The sequence below is a fragment of the Gossypium arboreum genome, chromosome 5, assembly GCF_025698485.1.
Source record: "Gossypium arboreum isolate Shixiya-1 chromosome 5, ASM2569848v2, whole genome shotgun sequence".
In the NCBI taxonomy this organism is placed as follows: Eukaryota; Viridiplantae; Streptophyta; class Magnoliopsida; order Malvales; family Malvaceae; genus Gossypium; species Gossypium arboreum.
In genome coordinates, this window is record NC_069074.1 from 7026003 (window position 1) to 7031771 (window position 5769).

Sequence of the window (5769 nt, forward strand, 5' to 3'; positions counted from 1 at the left end):
TGAGATTACAGGGTATCCTACCTCTGTTAACTACATTACTCGGTCTTGAACTCTGAATAATTTTTTTTTTTTCAATTTTCTTCAAGTAATCACTAAGATAATAATCAGGAGAATCATGTCTAACACATATTCCATTCCTTATTCTATATTCTTCAGCTTCTGTCTTCATTTAAACCATCTTCAAACCATTTGTATCATACAGTTTCTATTGGAATATACCCTCTGATATATTTATTTAATCAAACAAATTCCCTTCATACACAGTTGCAGTTATATGATCCTGTTTAAGCTTCAAGAATTCTATACGTTTCTGATCAAGAAATCTCTGACTGATATATATATATATATTTCTTTCAGAACTCATCTCAGAAAACTTTCAAATAACCCTTTCTTAATCATAACATAATCAATATTTTCTACCACTGGTAAGCTGAATCTTTTAACAGAAATATCATACCCTTCTAACATTTAATCGGTGATCGTAACAATTCGCCATAATCCCGATAATATTCTCTAACCAGGTTTCAGTTTCTTTCAAGATCATTCTCAACTGTAATTCTCAATTCATCCACACCATATATATACATGTCCATATCATTAACAGCATATAACTTACCCGTTTAGACAAGCTCTATACCTTGAAGCACTTCGGGAACCGATTGAGAAACAGGAAGGGTAGATATCATAACAAATACAATTTCTTCTATTCACTGAAAAACATCAGTTATAATTCTAAATAATTATGTATCCTTTTTTTTTTCCTATTATTTCATCACCATTATTCAATAATTAATTACCTATTGAGTTTATATCCAGTGTTGTTGATTCAGTTTTCATCTAATTCACGAGACTATTCGTCTCAAAGACACATTTCATAATCAATACCATCGATATTTTTGTCTAACATTTTCACTATAAAACAGTACCAAACAAATATATCAGCATCCGATCTTGACTCAATTTCGACTCAATTATGGCATGTACCCCTAAACTTAATTCCGAGTTCGATTTAGTCCGAGAATCGGCTAAACCTAAATAGCTCTGATACCACTAAATGTAACGCCCCCTAACCCTATACCGTCATCTAACAGGTTACGAGACATTACCAACAAGATGCAGTCAATTTCGGTCATTAATTAAAATAAATATTTACACACATCCTAGTTTTAAGATGTCGTCCCTTTAATGGGCCCTCGCGGTCCAATATGAACATAAATTCAATTCGGGACTAATTTAGAATCACTACTAATTTTAGTAAATTTCAAATTCATACTACATACCGCTGTTAACCATAATTTACTCATTTCATGAGTATATCTACAACCTAAATGACTCTCATAAAACATCCTAGGTACATGCCATTACCAATAATTAACACACTTTACCTTAATGAATTCGGGATCGAATCGGGATGTTGATTCAACGTTCTATCTTTACTAAACTCACAAGACGAAACAAACCGTCACTGAGTATGGTATACTCAATGGTATTTCCATAATCCGAACACTTAATAATATAACAATTAAACTTAAAATCACAATAACAATTTTAAGTATTCATTTATTTGTTTTATAGATAAAATTTCAATTACTTACCATATAAATTCTATACAAGTCATATAACAAACACGATAACATATTTGTTCAATTCTTTTATTTACTTACCGTATAAATTCTATACAATATATTCACAATTCACTTGTTTTCACACTTTACTTCTTAACAATATACCATTTTAATTCATTCTATCATCAATCATCATCCATTTGAACTTCACTCATTTCATGAACCTTTTGGTTCATGTTTTCAATCTCATATCTCAATTTCAATTCTCAATTCAATTTCTCATTTCATTCCAATAGCTCAATCAATCAAATTCACTCGACTTATCTTTTCACTTATTTACCCCTATTAACAAGACTCGGACCTTGGCGGATACACGGATCCAACCAAACACACCAATATGGCACCCAAGGCCTCATCGGATAGTTCGAAGCAATATTTGACACCCAAGGTCTCATCGGCCTAGTCAAGTAAAGTTGGTACCCAAGACCTCATCGAATCTATCCGAATAAATATAGTGACACCCAGTGTCTCATCGACTCGAGGTCGAAGAATCCCTGAACACTTCCAATCCTATGGCATGCCAACTATATCCGATTCAGCCCGATACTGTTAATAGGGTATTCAATTCACTTTCAATTTTTTTAATCAATACACATTTTAATTAATCACATAAATTCATAATTCAATACAATTCAATTCACTTTTCAATAACAAATATCCAAATATCACAAATCTCATATTTAAAATTTTCAAACAATTTATATTTCAATTCAATTCAAATAATCAATATATATTCAATATTCAATATATATATCTATATATATATACGCCAATTCAATCAATATAAATTCAATAAATTCATCACATACTATATCAATCCATTTCATTTGCAAAACACAATAATTCTTACTTCAAAACACTTAATATACATATTAAGAAATAAATTCAACAATTAAGTATTAGGTTCGGATTATAGAAATACAAACCGTAATTTTCGAGCTAACTCCCGTTGACTTTGTCTTGTCCTTTCTTAGCCAAGATTTCTGGTACCACATTGACTACGAAATTAATACAATTCATAATCATTAATACATTACTAATTCATATCTTGATTTATAGAATTCTAAATTAAGATCCGCTAATTTTTCCTGAAACTAGACTCACAAAACTTCTTACAATAAAATTTTCAGAATTTTTGGTTTAGCCATTAAGTACAGTTTATTCTTTAAATTCACCCCTATTCTGCTGTCTGACAGTTTCGTCCCTTCTTCACTAAAAATTAATTATCTCACAGTACAGAACTCGGATAACATTCTTGTTGATTTGTAATGAAAATAGACTCATTAGGGATTTTAAACATATAACTTTAAGCCTCTAATTATTTTTATTCAATTTTTGGTGATTTTCCAAAGTCAGAACAGGGGAGCCCAAATTCATTCTGACCTTGTCTCACAAAATTCATTATATCTCATAATTTACAATTCAATTGCTTATATCGTTTCTTCTATAAGAAACTAGACTCAATAATATTTAATTTCATATTTTATTCATCCTATAATTCAATTTATACAATTTTGGTGATTTTTCAAACTTAGACTACTGCTGCTGTTCAAAATAGTCTTAGTACAAAATGTTGATTTACTTTAATTTCAATTTAATTCTAACTAAATTCACTTACTTTTCTATCTTAATTCATACTTTATTTCTATTAAAATTTCATCCATACTCTCATTTAAATATTAAATTTCCAGCATACTTTCCTAATTTCAAAATTTCATCAATTTAGTCCCTACAACATAAAACTTATAACTTACTTTACAATTTGATCCTATTATCAATTCTAGCTTGAAATTTACTCAATTAAACCCTTAATTCACTATTCTATTCAACATGAACTATACCTGAAAATCTATAAACTCTCAAAATATCAACTTAATTTCATCAAAGTCTTGTTCCAAAGCTTCTAAAACATCAAAATTTAAGAAGAAATGACTTAATTGACTTACCAAATTAAACTTTGAGCCTTGAAACCCAAATTTTCCTTTTTCTTTTTCTTTTTCTTTCTTTCTTTCTCCCCTGTTTCTTCTCTGTTTCGTTTGCTTTCATTCTGTTTCTTATGTTTCTTTACTTATTTATATAATATAATATATAATATAATATACTATAATATAATAATAATTTAATATATATTTTAACACATAAAAATCTCAGATTTTTATGTTTATGCCGCCTCACTTAGGACAAATGGCATAATTGTCATTTTGGTTCTCTTCATTTTCTTTTAATCTACAATTCAACTTTCATCCTTTATTCAATTTAGTCATTTTTCCTAATTACTCTTAATTAAACTAAATTTACTTAATTAAACTCTAATTAACCACTCAATTGACTTCGTAAATATTTTTAATAAATATTTACGAATCCATTTTTCAGAAACGGAGACCCGAAAATACACTTTTTCGGTAACGGTAAAATTCGGGTCGTTACTGTACCAACTTTACTTCGGCTAGGCCGATAAGACACTGGGTGTCAACTATTACTTCGAACTATCCGATGAGGCACTGGGTGCCATATTGGTGTGTTTGGTTGGATCCGTGTATCCGCCAAAGTCCGAGTTACGTTAATAGGGTGAAAATTTGAAATGTGAATTTGAGGCATTGAAATGAGAAGAATTACGAATTGAAATTGGAATTGTGATAATAAGAGAAAAGTATGAAATGTATATTCATAAGTGATATAAATTTAAATTTGAGAAAATACATTGATTTATGAATTAGTACATATGACATTAATTGTTAGGTATTTTAATATTTATGTTTTTACTATTGTTGATATAATTTGATTTATAGTAATACCACTGAGTATATCCATACTCAGCGTACGATTGTTTCCGTGCACAGGTTAGTAGAAGTCAAGTGTCCCGGTTTAGCATCCAGAACAATCCCGACTCCAACACAAACTTGGTGATGTATATTTTTCTTTTGGGTAAAGTGGCATGTACATAGGTGTTGTTTAGTCACTTGAATATGTATATTACTTTGGGTAGTGAAGGATGAATTATAAAATTTAGATGGTTAAATGAAATAGTAAGGAAAGTACATGATATTTTGATACCTGAACATTAAGTTGTTAAATGAATGAAGTTTTTAATCAATTTTGAATGATGCTATGATAGTTATTAAGTTAAAATTTTGTTAATGATATAAATAATAGTTATATGAATGTGAAATATTGGTGTTGGTTGTTTTGGTTTGAATTTGCAGGAGGTTTAGGTAAAAATAAGCAGAAATGCTGCCGAAATTTTTATAAAAAAAAAATTGGAATACTCGAACAAGTCCCGTTCTACTTTTAATACGTGTTTGAACTTCGAGAGTTCAAGATAGGGACTTAATTATTATATTATACTATGAAAGTTATATCAATTGCAAATTATTCGTAAGTTGTCTGATATGTCCAGTAATGCCTCATAACCTCGTTCCGATAACGGTTTGGGGTTAGGGGGTGTTACACATAAAGATGATATTTCAAATACTTTGGTGAGTAAAGCTTAAATATGAAATAGTATGAAATCGAGACAAGTTGTTATGAAAATATATTTAAATTATCTGTAAGTGTTTTGTACTCCTCGGTAATGCCTCGTACTCTGTTCCAACGACGAATACGGGTAGGGGGTGTTACAATTCATTTGGATAATTAACTAGTTTTAATCTTATGAAGAGACATGAGACTTTTTATAAATAGGAAGAAAATTATATTTGTATGACACACCCAAAAGCTTAGAAACAAAGTTTTTTTTTTTTCCATTATCCTATCATATTTTATATTTCTAAATTGGTTTATAAAAAAAATACTACAAATTTTTTTATAAAAATTAATATTCTTTCTATACTCCGTTCAATGTTCAATGAATTGTTTTCGTCAATGCAAAGCGTAGACGGCCAAAGGTTTCATTGTATCATCAAGGTTCATTTGTAATAACTCTTTTATATACCATAATATAAGTAAGGAGAAAAAGAATCTTAAAAGAAAGTTATTTTGATACAAGCCTTAAAACCCTTCATTAATTTCTGATAAGTTACTTTCTATCCCACACACCAATAAATATGAGAAAGGATTATAGATATGAAATTGAAACTGAAATTTGTTTGTGTGCAAATATATTGATTTGACAGTTGGCCACAGTTCAATGGGAAATTGTATTTTT

The 5769-nt window shown here is 29.3% G+C and overlaps 1 long non-coding RNA gene across 1 annotated transcript; it reads right to left on the reverse strand.

Moving 5' to 3' along the window:
* Positions 1 to 2334: 2334 nt before the first annotated feature.
* LOC128292887 (uncharacterized) lies at positions 2335 to 3754 on the reverse strand. The gene is made up of 2 exons (XR_008282857.1): positions 3572 to 3754; positions 2335 to 2623 (listed from the first exon to the last, which is right to left on the reverse strand). It is a non-coding gene; the product is annotated as an uncharacterized LOC128292887 (long non-coding RNA).
* Positions 3755 to 5769: the final 2015 nt, after the last annotated feature.